We start from the raw sequence: 19,049 nt of genomic DNA, 5'->3' as shown, positions 1-19,049 counted from the left end.
GAGGAGAAAGCCCAAAGGAAAAGGCTTGGTAGGCAGGATTCTGGTGAACTGAATGTTGACAACCTGTCCTAGGGTCTCTGGAGTGTAGCTGTTGGGCCTGGCTTCCCTGCCAGCTGCTGGTAGGTGGCAAGGAGCATGTGAGAAGGGGACAACTGGGAGTCCTGAGGAAAAAGCGCATGGACCATTGGTCTCAGAACTGAGGGCGTGAGCCTGCATGGAGGGAATGGACTCTCTTGCTGACTTTTGTCATGCTGGTGGGGGATGATGACAAAGCATGACCTTTCTGGAGGGCTGAATTACAAGAAGAGGTAGACCACTACGGGACTGCAGTGACTGTCGGCTGTGGCTGCTAGAAAAGGAGAGCCTGCTATACTGTGCCCAGCCATGAGGGAGTGTTCTAGGGGTGAGTACAAACATTCCCCCCCTGACAGGGCTCTTAAGGGGGAATGTTTTAGGGCAGGTGACCAATGCAACCAGGGAAACCCCTTATGCTCCCCTGACATCAGAAAGCAAATGGCTGCTTCTTACATGCTGATGGTCAGTGTTCTTTCCTTGCTCCTCAAGTTCCTCCCTGCAATGATAATGCTAGAAAGCACTCTCATGCCCTGTTAGTGGCTGGGGAGGTTTGCATCCCAATCACCCCCAGCCAGGAAAGCCATAACCTCAGTCTCCACTCTGCTCCAATAAAGCAGCTCACAGCATGGGCTGGCCAGTGTGAGACCAGACCCAAGTCCCAAACCGCTCTGGGCTTCTTTCAATGGCAGAACAAATGTGTTGTAGAATTATGCCAGGAGTGGATGAGAATTGGATCCCTGTGTTCATGAAGGGGGTTCATCCCCTGCCCAGCCCCCAAATGTACATCTAACAATCACTGATGGTGCTCACTTGCTTTAAGAATTAATGAGCTTGTTTGTCTGGCATTTTGCTGCTAATTGCGTAACATTATTCCCTCCTCTCCCCCCCTCCCCGTTTGACTGTTTTTACTTTTATACTTTTGACAGTGAGTGTGATAATAACAATAATAGGCTTACACTGGGTAATAGGCTTATGTGGTGCATTATTCATGTCAAGGACAAGCAATTAAGATTGGCCTCACACATAATAATTAGATTTTTGTTGATGAGCGGATCTGTAATGTGCTTAGTTGAGATTAAGAGCTTAATTCATGGTGTGACCTTTCCCCCTCCACTTCTTCCCCCCCATCTGCTTGCAAGGCTTTGTCTGGTTCCACTACCATTGGGGTTTCTTGTTGGCTTGGAGGGGACTTCTTTCCTAGTGGAGTAATACATTTAATCCTTTCTTCCTCCACCCCCTGAGGTGCTTAGCTGGCCTTCATCCAATACTCCACCGTATACGCCCAGTGGGGTCATACACTCTGTGCCTCCCTGGCACAGCTATTGCACGAGTGGTCTGGATGGGCTCAGGGGTTTGGGATGGACTACAAGAAGGAGCCTTTTACTTCTAGAGCATTTGAATTTGCTCCAGGTGCATAATGGTCAAACATTGGTACTCTGATAGCTGGCTGGCCCCTCATGATAGGAGATGCTGGTCTCCGAATACCTTGTGGTAGAGATGCCCAGGGCAGAATGGGCCAGGGGCACTGACCCCTCCACCTCAGCTCTAGAAATGTGGGGGCCAGCTACAGCTTTGGTGTCTGGTTAGTTGGAGGACTTGGGTGTCTAGAGCTGCCAGCCAGACAGGTTGGGGTCTTACCAGACCTTGCTCCCAGTGTGGCGTGGAGGTTGTTGCTGATGCACAAAGAAGGAAGTAAACAAAAGCAGAGTCACAATCCCGTGAACTTCATGCTCGGTTTGTCATAAACTTGTAGGGTCCTCAGCATGGTATTCCATGAGTTACTCAATCTACTGCATTTACCTTCAAACAGCCCTGGGAAATAGGGAAGTGCTATTAGTCTCCCTGTGCCTCAGTTTCCTCTCTGTGAAATGAGGATACGTGACTTGCCAAGGTTTGCAAGTCTGAGGCAGGACAGGGTGTTTAAATCCAGTTCTTCCAAGCCCCATGCTAGCTCCTAACCACTAGACTATCCTTCTCCATCTTTACTAGATATGTCTGTGGGATTTTCTTAGTGCAATAGTATCCAGGAAGAGTTTCTCCACAACTTGACAATAGCTCTTTTCCGGTTCTATTCTATCTTGGATAATTTCAGTTGGGTAGTGTTCTTTACTTCCTGCTTAAAATGTAGTACAGTGTTCCTGCATGCAGTTACCTGCTCTGTTGTACCCCAGAGGTGGCTGCATTTCAATGGTGGAAGAAGCAGCCCTTGGTACAGTTTGCATGTTGCACTGGGGTCCTTTGGGGGGTGGGGAGAAGGTACATTTATAGAGTTCCATTAGACAGACTGAACGTGTTGCAGTGGAAAACAATTTGTCCAATCAGCTTTACGAATTAGAAGGAAGCTAGTAAAGTGCTCATGACTTTCTATTTTTGTAGATGAATAGGGAGACACTTGTAGAAGACACATGCCTATAAATATTTCATGTTGAGAAATGGATGAAATTGTTCCCTGTAAATGATAGCATTTACTTAGGAATATCTGTATTTGCTCAGTTCCTGACAATTATAAATACCTCCAAACCCTGTAATATTCTAAGGCTGTATTTTTATCTCTGGAGCATTGAGATTTAATAGAAACCCTCAGTATATATAAAGGCTGGCAAAGCACTTCCCTGGCTCCAATGTATTCTCCTTCTGCCTGACTATGCCTGCTGGGGTCCTTTTTGTATCGATCAATGTCCTTTCCAATATTCCACGCTTGCTTTTCAGCTGTTTGGTTATCAGTCATTTCCTTGTCTGAATCCTTTGAGCAGATGCTCAGCAATTACAGACTCAGCTGTGAGCCGTGGGGAAGTCGAATTGGTTGCCAAATGCTCCGGATTGTCGTCCAAAATATCAAATGAACAACCTGAGAAGAAATAAACCGCTTCGATGATGGGGAAGGGAAGAAGCACAACTGCTCAATGCATTCACTGCGTGCCTTCCCACCCTCAACATCAGACCCATGTTCATGTGCAACCTCTCCTGCTTTGGATTCTGGGGGGCAGGGCAGCCCCAGGGGGCATTGTGCCAGGCTGACGGTTGGAACTGAGTGGTCCTTTGTCCTTGCAACAGGAAGGTGTCCCCTATTTTTTGTTGCCTGTACCTGCTGTTGTGGGTGCTGGTGGCGGAGGAGGGCTATGTTTGGTGCAATCTCCATTCAACCCTAATGTTCTTCATGCAGGCGTACTTGGCATCACACGTGGGAGCCCGTCGCATCTGTCAATGCAGTCACTGTGCAGAGGCCCCCCTGCTGCATGACATGCAGGCTCGTGCCAAGGGCTGCCTCTGACCCTGCGGCCCAGGCACTGGATCTTACCCATGGCTGGGCATTCGTAAGCAGAATCTTCCTGGGCTGAAGACCACTGCTTTACCAGCTTCTCCAAAGGGAGTGTCCTCAGCTGGGCATATCTGTGGGGAGCTGGGGTCAGACCCTCTCGGCTGGCAGCCCCGTGCTAGAATTCTAACCAGACTCCTCCGAGACCTAGGCCAGCTGCACAGAGCATGGCCTGTACTCCAGCCCTGCTACTCCACAGCCAAGACCAGCCCTTAGGGCTGGCTGGAACTCTCGCTCCCCCGTCACGGTGTCCTGCTTCACCGCACCGTGCCACAGTGCAACCCCTGCCCCCGGCTCCCCCTGAGGGCTCCCCTCCCATGCCACTGGCCTGGCTCAATGTGCAGCACTCACTTGCTCTCCAGCCTGGCCAGCACTGCTTTGTGCTTCAGTGAACTTCCTACCGGGTGGGCAGGAGGAGTGAGGGAAACCTTTAGCCTGGTAAGACGCTCTGGCTGGCTTCTGTCTCCAAATGCCATCGCTCATCAAAGGCCAGAAACAGCCGCAGTGAGGGGTCTTTATAAACTTTAACAACTAACATTGTCAACAGGTGGAAAGAGCAATGCTCAGCAGAGAGGCGGGGCAGAAAGCCCAACTGCCCCTCCGCACCTCTGACCCACCAATGACTGGGGGGATTTATCAGGTCAGGCAACGCTGCTCGCTCTGTGCCAATTTACCATCCCCTAAACGCTAATGGGGCTGTTGAAGGAGTGAGACTGTCACCCCTAGGCTGGCTCCTCTGGCACCTGCATGGAGTCTGGGCACCAGAGCAGAGTGGCAGCTGTTGCTGCTGCACATTATGCATGTCAGGGTCTGTTGCTTCCTTTCCAGGTTGGCTTTATGTGTCTGAGAACTGCAGTTCCTCCTGCAGCCCTGGTTTGTTTCTAAACAGAAAAAAGGGAAACCATGAGTCCAAAAAGGCTGGTGAGAAATGTGAACAGGGCAGCCGGTCTGGAGATAAGTCATCATCCCGCCTGGGTATGGGGTTGACTCAGCACCCCAATGCAATCACCTCTGAGGTGGAGTTCAGCAGCTGTTTAACAGAACTTAGTAGCTGTAGAATTTTTTTTTGAAGCTCCAAGGGAGTTCTAGGTTGGTAAAATACCAAGGATAACCAGCCTAATTCTCCAGGAAAGAGCCAGCAGGGCCTGTAACAAGCATAAGGGAGACGCTTCCTTCCCCAGCAGTACGGTTGGGGCCTTTGTCCAGTGTAGACTCTGAGAGAAGAGTAGGATTCACATGCAGCCCTGAGAAGAGGGCTCCTGTCCCTGCACTCACCAACCTTGAGCTGCGCTCTACCGTGTCTCTTCACTGGTCATCTCTGGGTCAAGATCAGATATTCGTCTCTAGCTTAGGGTGGTAGTACCCATGAGGCAGCTGTTTGCAGGAGGGCTGGAGGGAGTGAGTATGGAGAGGTCAGGGCTTGAGGCAGCTTTGAGGATACAGGGGGTTCCCCTCCTACTGACCTGCTGAGGCTGTCAGCAAGGGCATGTCTACACTGCAATTAAAAACCTGTTGCTGACCCGTGCCAGCTGACATGGACTCAGGCAAAGAGGCAGTTTAATTGTGGTGTAGTCCTTTCCGCTTGGGCTGCAGCATGGGCTCTCAGACCCCGCAAGGCGCGATGCAGCCCAGATGGTCAGACTGGAGCCAATTAAATGGGTCCATGACCCCGAGTCAGCAGGCACAGGTGTCTGATTGCAGTGCTTCGTACCCAGAGAAGCCGAGAAGTGTGATCCGGGGGAGGTCCTTGCAGGGCAGATGAGGGGGCTTGGGGCAGTCTGTCTTGCAGCTCTCAGGATCAGCAGAGGGCAAAAGGGCTTATGGCGTCTTGGTGTTTCGATATGTAGCTGGAGAAAGCTGCATGAGGGGGCTGGGGACATCAGCTCTCTGCTTCTCCCCAGAGCTGGAACAGCAGGGGCAGGGAGCTTGTAGATTCCCAAGGCCAGAAGGAACCACTCTGATCCTCTTGTCTGACCCCCTGCATAGCACAGGCTAGAGACTGTCCCCACAATAATTCTGCCAGCAGATCTTTCAGAGAAGTGTCAACTCTTGATTTAAAAATGATCAGTGACGGTGAATCCACCACAAGCCTGGGTAAATTGTTCCAAATATTAATGACTCTCCCTGTCAAAACATGTATGCCTTCTCCCAGGCTGAATTCGTCCTGCTTCCAGCCTTTAGTTGTGGATCATCTCCTGCCTCTGGGGTTAACTTCTTTTTTGGCTCTTCTGCTGAGGCTGCCCGCAGGCATGGTGGGGAGCTAGGGCCCACTCTGGTGGTGGTTTTGCTATGTCGTTGCCCGCCCCAAAGGAACTGACCTGAGGGTCCCCCCTTCCTGCTTGTGCCTCATGGGCTGCAGAACAATCCTCCAATGGCAGCTTTCACTTACTGGGGTCTGCCCAAGTCTCCTGTATCAGGGCCCCTGGCCCCAGGCAGTGTTTCACTCAGTGACTCTGTTTCTGCTGCTGTGGTTAGCCCTAGAATGGCTCCTGTACATCTGGCTGTTTGACACACATTCAGATGAAGGGACAGAGCTAGAAAATAGACCACTTCCCCTCCTCCAAGGGTGCCAAGGAGCCAGCTCTGGGCATCTGTCTCTGGCAGCCATGAGGCAGACATCAATCCATGAGGGTCACTGGAAGTAAATGTGGCCTCTCCAAGCTACCGGAGTGTCTTTTTTAAAAAAAAAAAACCAACCCAAAACCAAAACTCCAGTACAGTGGGTTTGAATGAGCAACGTGTTCAAGCAGCTCTTTCCTGCTGAGGTCTCCTATTTTGGAATTAAGAACCACCAGCGCTTTGTCACTTTTACTTCTCTTGAACTGGCAGTAGGTCCAAGTCACAAGTACTTGGCAAATCCTGATGGCTCCATAAATAGTCCTAGGCTTTCAGTGCCAAAGGCTCTGGGGAGGCCAAGCTGGCAGTAAGCCATGCGAGGCTGTGCAGTTACTTACAGTGTGTGTGTGTAGTCACAGTGCACTACTCCTGCCCTGAGGGCTGACACACAAGGCCATAAAGCATCCAGACCTAGCTGCAGGAAGGGTTAGGAGTTTGCTTACAGGTTTGGGGGGGTTGTTTTTGTTAGTAGTAAAGGGGGAACTTCATGAGCTCAAGGCCCTATTGGGCTATTCACACTAAATGCACATGATAAGAGTCCCTTGCTCCAAAGACCTGGCACTCTAAACAGCCGAAGTGTGCATCATTAGCCAGAGTAAGTGACCTTCCCAGGTCACGCTGGGAAAGGAATCCAGCCCTCCTGGGTCTAGGACCATGCACTAACCACAAGGCTGCCCTTTTATCCCGCCTGAAAACATTTTAGACATGGTTCCTAGATAGGGCCCTTTCAGAGACTTCAGCTACTGTTCCTCTCTCCTCTCCCAGCTGGAGACTGTGTTCCTGCACAATTCTCTCTCTCTCTGGTCAAACTCTGGTGGTTTTGAAGGGAGGCAGGGGCTGCAACAGTCCTAGGCTGGGGGCCTGACTCTGGGAGTTTCCTCAGCCTTTCCCACAGGTGTCAGAAGGGTGGGAACACTAATGTAGATGGCCATGGGTGTTTTCACCCTTCTCGGAGCAGGAGGCAGCTGCTTTGGAGCAAACAAGGGAGGGGAAGTTGGTATTGCACGCTCAGCAATTTATCCAGGGAAATGGCTTTTTTTTGTTTTTCCACTGGTCAGAATATACTCTCTGCCCCAAAACCTTGTCCTCCGTCTGTTCTACTCACAGTGCAACTCCTCCCTGGTTTCAGCATCCTGAGCGATGCCCCACGGCAGCCAGCAGATGGCAGTAGATCTCAACCCAGGTGGGCTCACCTGGTGCAGCTACTGGAACAACATTCTCTCAGGCTGGAGGGCAGCGTTTCTCCTGCATACCGAGGGAAGTGGCAGCTGCTGGCAGTGTTAGAGCCTCAGCCGGGTGGTCTGCTCAGGGCGCTGCTTCTCCGACGATTCGGAGAGCAACCGCCCTTTCTTAAAGAGCTCTTCGGGGGTGCTACGCTTTACCCAGGGCTGGCGTGAGACCATGTGGCACCCAAGTAAGGAGCATCTTCAGCACCCTCCCCCCGTTTGTTAAATACCTCATTTTTATTGCATTTGGAGCCCATTTCTATGGGGGGAAATGGACACTATTAGGGAGAGCAAAAGTCTCTGTTCCATGGTCTTAGCAAGTCATCAAACATGATGTGTTAAGCATGGCAAAAGAAGTTTCTTTTCTATTAGTGCATAGATGGGGTTTGAGAGATATCTCCGCCATCTCATTAAATATGTCCTTTATTAGTTGCTACTTATACTCTTCAAGTCTTAAAACACAAGTCCAGTTTCACAATTCCACACTAAAACAAGGTTCACGATACGGCAGCAGGGCTCTGACTTCTTTCTTATATCTCACTGACTGGCACCTGCCCCTAATACACCCCCGAGGGCCTGGCTGACAACATTCTAGGAGGTTTGAGGAAAATGTCCTTAAAGTCTAGAAGGTTCCCCAAGATTCTACAAAAGTCCAGAACATTCTAGGAGGTGAGCACACATATGGAATACCCAAAACATGTTAGTTTGAACAGTCTATTTTCTCTTGTGTCACAAACAACAAAAACGGCACCCTAAGTGCTCGCCTGCTCCTAAATCCAGCCCTGCCTTTACCTACCTGCTGTCTGACAGAATTACCTCCCAGGCACGGAGAGCAACACAGGAAACCTGGGCTTGCTCTCTGCCTCTTGTGGGGATAGCTCCCAGCAGAGGAAACTTGATAGAAGAGCCCCAGAAAATGACACATCTCTTGCCCTTTATGCACCACCCTACTCCATGTAGTGTCTTCCCTCCAGCTCTTGCCTTTCCCAGGGAGGTGCCCGTCACTGAGAACACAGACCTCTTGGGAGGCAGTAGCCATGATCCCAAGTCAGCAACAGTCTGGCAGGGCTATGTCCCAAATTTCCTGCTGTGAGAATCTCAGAGCCCATGAGCTCATGTGGTTTCCCACTGCAGACCTCCCCCACACTGAAAGGGGCAGGCCTGGGACTTCAGGCATCTCTGCTACTGGGGGTCTGTGGGGTCACCTCTCCCTCAGGTTCCTAAGGCCTTTCCTCTTACATTCCCCTACCCTCCTTTGGAAGCTGGAGGGTTTGATGAGGCAACAGGGACAAAATATCCTTCCCTTGTAGGTAGGAGCTTGTTCATCTATTGGCAGGTATGTCTATGGTTCTCTTTGTCAATGCAGGCCACTTTTGGCATTTACCCTTGGAGCAAAGTCTGTTAACGCTATGCAGAAGGTTAGGCAAGATGAAGAGAAACCCAATTCTGATGCAATGTACTTAGGAGTTTTGGGAGGCAGGTTGCATCGCCCCCCCGTTGGAATTTGGCTACAATACAGGAGTTCCCACCTGGACACTTAGGCAAAGCCCTGTGGAGATCTTGAATGACCACAAGTGGTCAGCACTCACATTTTACATCTCAGCTGAGAAGTGGCACCTTTAGCAGAGCCCAGAGCACCACACTAGGGTATTGGCTCACAAAGCAGAGCCTAATACCATCCCTCAGCGCCAGTTGTTTCCATATCCTGCAGCATATTCATATTAGGGAGAATAAAAGCATCTAAAATCCAGCTCTGTCTCAGCTGGTGGCTGGGGTAGGAATGAAAATCAATAAGACTGACAGGTTAGTAATTACATATGCAGATATGCACTTTTCCTAATTATGGAATAATTAGGGACATGCAGAGATAAAAATTACTGATAATATTTACTCTAGACTCTTGTGGTTTTTTTAAAATAACCTCTCTTTCTCATACTTTCTGTCTTGGTGGAAATAACTTAGGAGATCCCAGTTAATGAATATTTGTAAATTCAAGAGCATTCAACATCAGAATATCCACAGGGCAGCCTCTTTTCTTCCTTGTAATTTTTTCTTACAAGATACTTAATATTTATGGCTCCATAGCCTTGTGAATTAAAAATAAAAAAGCAGCCACCTCAAATCCCCAGGAGCTGAGTCGGAGGATATTTATGGTGCTTCCGCTTTTCAATTACAAAGACACCTCACATAATTAAGTGCTAATAACCTTGTTAATCTAAAATGGATACTCTTTCTCCTAGCCATCTCTTAATAGAATTAAAAACAGATTAATAATCAACTATAGGAGCCATCGTATGCAATTATAGACGCAGGAGTGGGTGATGGGGCAGTGATGCAGCATCTCAAACTTATGGCTGCTAGTTTTTTTTTATTCCTCTTCTTTCATGAAAGAGCCAACTCCAGTTTGTCATTCTGGTTTTGAATGTGGCTGTGGAGGGGAGGCCGTGTGTGCCACTGGATTAGTCTGAATTGATGACCTCTGCCCCTCCCTGGTGGCCACTTGGTACAGCTCCAGGATAGCCTGTCTCAACAAGCTCCCAACGGCGAGGGCAGCGAGGGGCTTGTGCCAAGTATTGTGACTTTGGTCATTTTCAGGTCTGGTCTGGAGAGTGGCTCTAGACCTGTCACTCAGAGAAGTCACTTGCCTTAGCTCTGGTACCCTCGTTATTTGTATTCCACTAGAGGCCCCAGCTGAGATGGGGACCCCTTGCCCTGGGAGGCTGCGCAGACCTGCTGAGAGATGGGCCCTGCTCCAAGGAACATCCCCTCTCAACAGACAAGGTGAACCATGGAAGGATGATTGTTGTACAGATGGGAATGAGGAAGAGACCCTGGGGTGTGTCTGCGCTGCACACTAAGCCTGAGACTGGGGGAGCCGGGCTGTGCCCTTGGGGTTTCCAAGCCTGTGCTGGAACGACCATGCTCTACTGTATAGCTGGGTTGACAGCTGCTGCACCCGTGACCCAGCTCTCCCAGCCGTACTCCCAGTCCATGCTGCACGACACAGACCGTCTGACTCGGGCCTGAGGCTTTGAGCTGTGTCCACACGGCAACGTGACAGGGCTTAGACCCGAGTCTTTGCAAGGCTCGGACCCACCCTCCAGCTGGGTCCTAGGACTGAGTGCTTGCTGACTGGAGTCAAACTGGTTTGTGTGTGGATGGAAGTGGGGATTGGGCTCAAACCTGAGTCAGAACCCAGGCTTAGCATGCTGTGTAGACGTACCCAAAGTGGCTTTTGTAAAGTCACCCAGGGAGTCCACAGCAGAGCTTGGGCTGGAGCCCTGGTCTCTTCAGGCTTGTCCTTTCTTTGTCTGTGCCTTACGAAGGGTTCTTTTGAGACTACCGTGTGGGGGACTAGACTGGAACATGCTCTGTACAGACTGGGGGGGGGCCCTGAGCCCCCACTGCTGCATGGCTCCTGCCTTGGGAGAGCCATTCTGCCACACTAGCAGCAGCAATTGGGATGAAGGCAAATTTATTACCCTTGTGCCTCACTCTTAAAAGCAGAGGAAGGCCAACAGAAGCAGCTTCGCTGTGCCCCCAGCGGGTACCTGGCACATGGCAATGCTGCCAGCCAGAGGTGCTGCTGGTGTGCCCCCCCCCCCCGCCCCCAGCTCCCGGGCTACAGCCATCACGGACGCACTTTGAAAATAAGCTGAAAGCAAAGACGTGTTTTTCCTTGCTCTCTTTACACAGTTTAAATTTTTAAGACAAACAGCCGTGTAAAACCATCTCCTAATGAAACTGTTTTATGTTAATTAATTATGTATCCGGCTCATTTTCATGCACAGCTTGGCTTTGCGTCTCCTGCACTGAGCCTTTGATCTGTCAAAGGCTAAATGGGATATAAATAATCAAATTAAAAAGCAGTCTGGATGGAAATAAACACCCTTAGGCTGTGTCATCCAGTGGTTAGTGCGAGGCACTGGGAAACGGGACTCATGGGTCTTGCTCCCTGCCCTACTGCTGACTTGCTGAGCAAGCCACGTCCCTGCTCTGTGCCTCAGTTCCCCCCTCTCTAAAATGAGGATGATGATAGGTAAGCTTGGGAATGTTTGAGATGAAAGGTCCTAGCTAAGTGCAAAGTTCTGTTACCATAGACACATGTCTGGGGAAGATCGAGTATTTATATCCTACTGGTGTCAGTTTCCATGGATTTGTGTGCCTCTGTAATATTTAACATGCATTGTAATTGGAATTATGATCATGTTCCTTGCAGGCCATATTCTCTGCTGGTAGAAATCAGTGCAGCGGCACTGGAGCTGTCCAATTTATGCCAGTATGGAATGGGCCCTGCGGACGTGAAACTCATTTTATGATGATCTATATATGCAGGCACATAGGGAATAGATCATCAACAAAATCCCCTTAGGATTGCAAACCTGAATGGAAGAAGGAAACACGAAAGATGCTTAGTTTACTCTAGTTTATTTATATTGCTGTAGCATGTCGGGGCCCCAGGCCTGGACCAGAACCCTATTGTGGTAGGTACTGTACAGACCCAGAGCGCACAGAGAGAGATGGGGGAGCACAAGGTAACAAGGAGACACAACTGCTCAGCATCCTCACCATTGTGTGTGTTGTTTGGCAGGCTTCATGCCACGCTTGGCTTTGAAGGAGGACAGTGAGGTGGCCTTGGGGCAAGGGTGCTGGAACAATTTGGGTAGTGGGGGTGCTGCTGATGGAAACCATGTATTCGATGTTTGTTACTGCTTCAAGCCAGGGGGTGCGGCAGAACCCTTAGTTCTAGCACCCCTGCCTTGGGGATTTTTACAGGGGGCTCTTTTATGTTTATGGGGTGGAGGGGGAGAAAGCATGAAGGTGCTTGCTGGAAAACTTGCCAAATGCATCTGTCTCCAGCCTTCCTCGCAGCACTCCAGCTAGCGGAGACTTGGGCCCAGCCCAGCCCATAAGCCTCTGTTCAGAGAGATGCAGCAACCTTGCTCCTGTTAGACCTGGGACCCTGCAGAGTTGTGATGCACTTCAGTCCTAGCCTGAAGCATCCTAATTGCTACTCCAGTCTTGAGCCCCTATGCCATGGTGCCAGTGCACCTCTGTACTGACCGGCCGCTCCCCTGCTCTAATATGCCAGGTTACGCCCGGGAGGATGCACATGTTCATGTATCTGCAGTGCTGCTGGCTGTCCCAGCGACATGCCAGGTAATAAGGAGGTGATGGTCCCGTGGGTGCAGTAGAACTGGGGAATATTGGCAACTTGGCAGCGGCCCTGTAGGCCCAGCGATGACAGGCTCCTGCATTCTAAGGGCACCTTGATTTCCTTCAGGCCACGTAGGTTGAGCTTTTACTCCCTTAGCTCCTTGGATTTCTCACTTGCTAAACCAGAGCCTCATTTGAGCTACAAGCGCATCTCAGGTCCATGCTGTCTGGAACCCAGCCTTCCCTCCGGGGCCCCTGCTGCTGCTCGTATCCCTGATGCTGTTGCGATGGTAACTGTTTGGTTTAGTATGTTTTTCCCCCTACTCAAATTAAGTAGACATGGGGGCATGCAGAAAAGAGGAGCAGGGGTGAAGCTGCTGCCAGATTTCTAAGTGTGAATCGGCTGAGATTTAGGTTTTGTAGCTCTGTTGGAAATGTTCATGTATCCTATAGTGTCGCCTAGACATTCAAACACTCCTGGGTGTCTTATAGATCCCAAGTCCCAAAGGGACCACTGTGATCATCTAGTCTGACCTCCTGTATGACACAGGCCAGAGAACTTCCCCAGAATAATTTCTTGATCAGATTTTAGAAAAAAAATATCCCATCTAGATTTAAAAATTCAGTGATGGAGAATCTACCACAGCCCTTGGTAAAGTATTCCAATGGTTAATTAGAAAGACCTAAGGGAAGAATATAATTCTGCAAGCAGTTTTGCAAGCAAAATCACTTGTGCATACAATCTACTACATGACATTTAAGGTAAAATGCCATATTTTGAGGCACATGCTATCACTTGCACTATTGCTTAAAGCACAAAATCGTGCTTATAAAGATTATATGATGAAGCTAAACCAAACAGGATATAGGTATACAACCAGCCTACTCCTGCTGTGAGTTAAGGGGTCAGAGGCGGGAAGCAGCAGGTCTGATGCAATCGGTGTCTTACACACAGTGGAAAGGAGGGAGAACTACACAGTAGCTACAGAAGTGAAGACTTAGCAGTGGGTCAATCAGTAGACTAGCCCACCATCTGTGAATCTGCAATCGCTGAGCCAACTAACTGCTTCTGGACCCTGATATAACAAAGCCTGGGGCCCGGGGCCTGTCCCGCTTTAGCATGTGTAAGACCCATCCAGATGTCCCCTCTGCTTTCGGAGTTCCTTATGAAAGGACAGCTTGTATAGTGAAGCTGTCTTTGTCTTGGCTGGACATAGGGTGCAAGGCAGGTGGCTACTGGCTAAGGCATGTGGGGCTATGACTGCTGCTGCTCGGCCGGCAGCGAAGGCTGTTTCTCCTGCCTGACAAGTCCAGAACTGAACAGCCTGTACTTCAGAAAAGTTTCAAGCTGAGCTTTGAAGCTGAAGCCCATCTCTAGCTGTGCCCTCAAATGCCAGCACCCTCCCCAGTGCATTGTAGGGCCTAGCGAATGCCATTTTCCCCCCTGCCCTCCGCACCATACTCATGAACTTTGCTTCAGCCTGCCTGCCACAAGCTCCCTCTTAATGGAAAGTCTATTCATATGCACACAGAATGAAATTCAATAAAACTCATTAACCTAACACCAGGCTGATAAGATGAAAGGCTGAGATGCTGCTGTCTGAGACACACAATGCCTCCTCTCACTCTGCCAGCAGCCAGATAATTGCTTCAAAGCCTGTGACACAATGCATCACAATGGAGGGGGCTGATAGGGCCTGGACGCTGCAGACACAGGAAAGGACAGAACCACCAGTGCCTTTCCCTGAGAAGAACTCCTGAAGGTGAATGGACCCACCACAGCCTAGGGTGGCCATGGGTCTGGAAATGGAGCTGGAATGCCTCTGGCTCCTGGGGATGGCATAGAGAGCACTTGGGTCAATGCAAAGGGGGATGGTTCTTAGTTGGCTCCTCATTGGGAGAATTCAAGGCTGAGCATCTTAAACAAGGGAAATTGGTGACTGAAAAATCAAGTGTAAAGAGATCTGTTCCCCTCTGCTCCCCAGCTTTAGATACTGGCTGGGGAAATGGGCTGGAGCCTGAAACCATAACCTCAGTGGAGAGTCCCATTCAGCATGGAGTGGGCGTGGTGATCCTGGCAATACAAGTAAGAGCAAGGCCTTTGCTCATAATGCAGGACCAACATCCTGCTACACAGCAGGGCTCCACAGAGTGTGAGCACCAGCATCTTCTCAAATCAGCAGTCCTCTAGCCTTGTCGCTCACCCTGGGACCTCAACAGATGATGGCAGAGTGATCCAAGGGCTGGCGTGCTCCTGAGCGATGCACCGTCAATGCAGGAAGCCAGCAGCAAACCTGTTTTCAGCTATGCACTAACCATTCTCCTTCCTGTCTGTGCACTGCAGAGATGTGTCTCTGCTGTAGCCATTGTCTGCTTGGAAACAAGGGCCCAGGGAATTGTCAGAACAGCACCAGCCCACCTGCACCTGGGTCCCCTACAAGGTTGGCATCTCCCTGCCAGAGTTCCCATCTGTTTCCTGAAAAGGGGCTGTGCCCCAGGGTCGGTGTTCTGAGGAGCAAGACAGAGAGTGAATGTGTGGGTGACATTGTTCCCTTGGCAACAGTAACATAGGAAAGTTCTCAGTCCCTCTACCCTCTCCTGTGACTTGGAAAGTGCAGGTGGGAGACGCCAGTATTGAATAAGGGCCCCATTTCCAGTCTTGTTCTTTATTCCAGTACACATGCCCTTGCTGTACCCACGCAGCGCATTAGCACCGAGTGCATGCAGATGGCTGAGGCTAATGCTTGTCTAAATGGGCTTTGAGCATGAAAATCCTCATGTGCAAGGGTTAGAAAAAGGGCCAGCTGCATGCCCATGTAGTGTGCCAGAAGGGGCTGGGTTGGTGCCCCGCTGAAAACAGGGGGTGGATGGAATATTGGCCTGGAGAGAGGGAGTGGGTTGTTCGGGGAAGTAAGACCATCGCCCTGAACCCTGTTTGTGTCAGACTCTAGAGCAGAGCCTCTGTTTTTTTTCATAGACGCCAAGACGGGAAGGGGCCATTAGATAATCTGCTTTCTAAACATTTTTACTTTGGATAGTCCCGAAACCACTCTTTTTCCTGTGGTTTTTTGTTTTGTTTTTCTAGTTTACCAAAAAATCTGGGATGGGAATGAACGATGTTCCCTGCATTCATGTGACTTGGGGTGGTGTGCAGAGCTGTGCAAATAACAAAATCCTTTTTGAACAGCAGAAGCTGTTGGAAAGTTCCCTGAAGCCTCTCTGATAACAGCCCATGCTGGGGACACGATCTTCTAGCAAAGGAATTTTGTCTCAAAACTACTTCCCTCTAAGAGGAAGCTTTGCTCCAAGAGGAAGTGCGGTTTCTGCTGTGTGATAAATGGAATCCAGGTGGGGCTTTCACTGATACAGTGTCTCCCTCTGTCTGAGTTCACTGGGAGCGTTCCACACGATTTACAACTTACGTGGTGGCAGGTGGTGTTGTGAGAACAGTTCAGTCTCCCGCTTTTCTTTCCCCACAGGTATTGGTGTACAGTACTGGACATAACCAACTTATTGGCAGGACAGGAGGGTCTCCAAATTCCCTTCTTAACAGAATTACTCGCTTTTCCTCCTCCTCCTCTGGTCTAGTTCACCTTAACTCAGGGGTCCAGCTGTGTATAATCTTCAGAAAGGCACCCTTATAAACTTCATGTAACTTACCCCTCCTGCCTCTCACCTTGGCTTCCCCTATACAGGAGCAGGAGAGGGAACAAACACTGTTAGCATTAGCCTTGTGGCACGTGGACTGGACACCTCAGTAATGGGATCAACCATCCTTGTGCCTCATTGCAGTGGATACAATGTTCCCCTCTAATTAAAAGAACACATCGCAGCTCCAGCCAGCTGTTATGAACCAGCTTCATTCATTCACTCATTGGATAGTCCAATGAGTTCTGACCTGCAGTGACGCTGGTAGATCAGGGTAATGAAATCTCACCTGTGGTTCAGGGACAAGCTGATCACTGCCAGGGACAGGAAGGACTTTAATTGTCCAATTAGCCAGGTGAGGCTATGCTCTGAGGTATCTAGTTTAGGCTACTGCTTAGAGGCATGTGTGGGGCAGACAGACCAGTCAAGCAAATAGGACTGGCAACACTTTTGTTCCTAAAATACCAGCTTGGATACAAAGAGTGCCTTGGACAATGCCAAGCATTCGGCTTTGTTTCAAATCTGTACCCAGAAGGAGTCTTTCCTCATGTGCATACACTGCAAGGGAGTTACAAAGACCAATTGTCTGTCAGTAGCAGAAACTTGTCCTGCACAGCAATGAGGAAAAATGCAGTGTGTTGTGGCTTTTTGTTTTTGTTTTCTTTTTGGGGCATGCCGTGTATCTTGGCAAATTCTGACCAGGGCTGAGCCCAGGGTGCTTGGGATCTTGGTGGATGCAGTTTTAGGATAATTTAACAAAATCGCTATCAATTTGTTACATCTAAGTGGAGACAGATGTGCATCCATATTCATTTTGGATAACTTTAGAAATAATAACTTTATAACTTTATCAGCCAAGCCTATCTTAAACTGATTTAATTTAATTTTAATTTTTAGTTTGTTTATCAGCCAAGCCTGCTCAACAGCCCAGTATCCTGGTCTCCAATTCAAGGAATAGCAAGTAGGATGGAGTGGAAATCAGCAGGACTCGTCTCTTCCCACTGGAGATCAGATTTCTCTCTTGTTGTAGGCTCTGCAAAGACAGATGATGAAATGATCCTTCTCTTCCTGAGAAATGTGGGTTACAAGGGGGAAACCACTGCATCCAGAATCCATGACAGCTGGGATCAGAAATGCATTCCAGGTTCTTCTCATTCCAGGAGGGTACAGAAATATCTGTACAGAAAACTACTTTCCTCCTTTGATAGCTTTGCCTAAAGACCATCCCCGGCAGGAGCAGGAATTGAGTCCAAGGTCTCTTCCCATGGTCTACATCCGGATTTCATTCCAAAAGGACACAGAAATCCAACCCAGGCCTCTCTCCCAAGGGTGCAGGGGCACACATGCATGCGTGTGTGTATTCCATTCCAGCTCTGCAACTCACTGGCTTGGTTTTCTTACCATAAACCACAGACCTCTTAAAAGCAGGAACCTGCCTTCCCCTGCCCACATGCCTGTTTTACTTGGTTGCTCTTGTTGCATTTAAATGTTGCAACTTTGGCAGAAGTTGGGACCTGAATTGCAGTGACTAAGATCTGAGAGCAGTTAAAGAAACCTCCTGTCCTGTGCCTGATTCTCTCTGCTTGGCTCTTGGCAGCATAGCTGCCCTTGCTCCTGGGGCCAGCCTTCGGCAGTGACATAAATCAGGTATTCTTCTGACGGTAAACGCCAGACCGCAGAAACTACACGTTATAATTGTGGCATGGCTTATAGCAATACCAATGTAATGTTCTAGCCAGCATGTAATTACTGCCCAATAGATTTCTTGTCAGAGGTGCTTGATGTAGAGCCTTAGCTATCTTTGTTTATTGCTGGAGGCCAGTATAGGCATCTGGGCCTTTGCACCCTGCTTCGACGGGCCATGGTGTTTCTGGACGGTGAGAGGAAGGGTGAGCTAGCCCCAGCTGTGTACACAAACGGAAGCACACTTTTGTTGCAGGGGGCCTGGCTCTCCCCGGCCAATCGTGATTGGATGGGGTGCCTACCAGGACAACGCCGTATCTAGGCAGTTACACTGTGGCTGTCATGGCAGAATCACGGCCAGGCCACTGGGTTCTAGCATCCCGCTCTGGGCCAGTGATGGGGAGGTGTTACCTACTTGTGGCTGCTGTGTGAAACAGTTCAATGGCTGTGTCCAGTGGGAGCTAGACTTGACCTCCACCTCACACAAATCCCCAACACAATCCCCACCAATTGGCCCACCTGCCAACAGGCCAAGGACTGAACAGGCTAAATTTCCAGGTGACTTGGGTGGAAACCAAGCAAAGCCCAGCCTGTTTGTATTCTGGGATTTGGGGTTCTTGTGAAGTGGAACCTTGCGGGAGATCCTAAAGACATCAGACCAACTAGCCGTTTACACAAACCACCATGACCCAAACCACAGGCAGCTACGACTCAGAGCCACGCAGTGAGCAGGGAGTGGCGCCTTAGGTCGTGTACAAAATCTGGTTCGCATCCGCTCTCCCTGGCAAACTGGAACCATGTTAGTAACCAGACTTAGGCCAGCCAAGTTCCTGTACGTGCCTGCAGTGTAGACAGCTTTAAAGGGGGGCTGAGGGACTGTCTGAGTCCAGAGGACTCTGCGCTAAACAGACTCTGCTTAATAAGAAGCTACGACTGGAGGACAAAGCAGCACCGGTGTCTGTGTTCCCCTGGCCATAGTGCGCAGATGCACAGGCAGGTATAGCGCTAGGCAGAAAGCGGCTGCTGGGATGTGTCTAAGGGAAATATTTAAAGGAAAGGCAGTGACCAGCAATGACCGCTGCTTACCCAGGACTGTGCTAGTTGACGTTCCATTCATTGGGCGATGCAGGGTTTCACCAGGTGCTATTCTAAGCTCTGCATTTCCAAGGTAGAAGTTGCCAAGTGATGAAGAACCAGAGTGGCGATGCTGGGAGATCCCTTTTATCAGGGATTAGGCTTCCTTCGGACTCTTGGCAGACTTGGAAAAAAAAATCTTGTTTACTCAGTAAGGGCAGCTGCTTAATCAGCCAAGTCGCTGCTGCAGCAGA

Source organism: Eretmochelys imbricata, chromosome 22 (assembly GCF_965152235.1).
Source record: "Eretmochelys imbricata isolate rEreImb1 chromosome 22, rEreImb1.hap1, whole genome shotgun sequence".
Taxonomy (NCBI): Eukaryota; Metazoa; Chordata; order Testudines; family Cheloniidae; genus Eretmochelys; species Eretmochelys imbricata.
The sequence above is the reverse complement of the archived record's forward strand: the minus strand, read 5'-3'. Positions refer to the sequence as shown.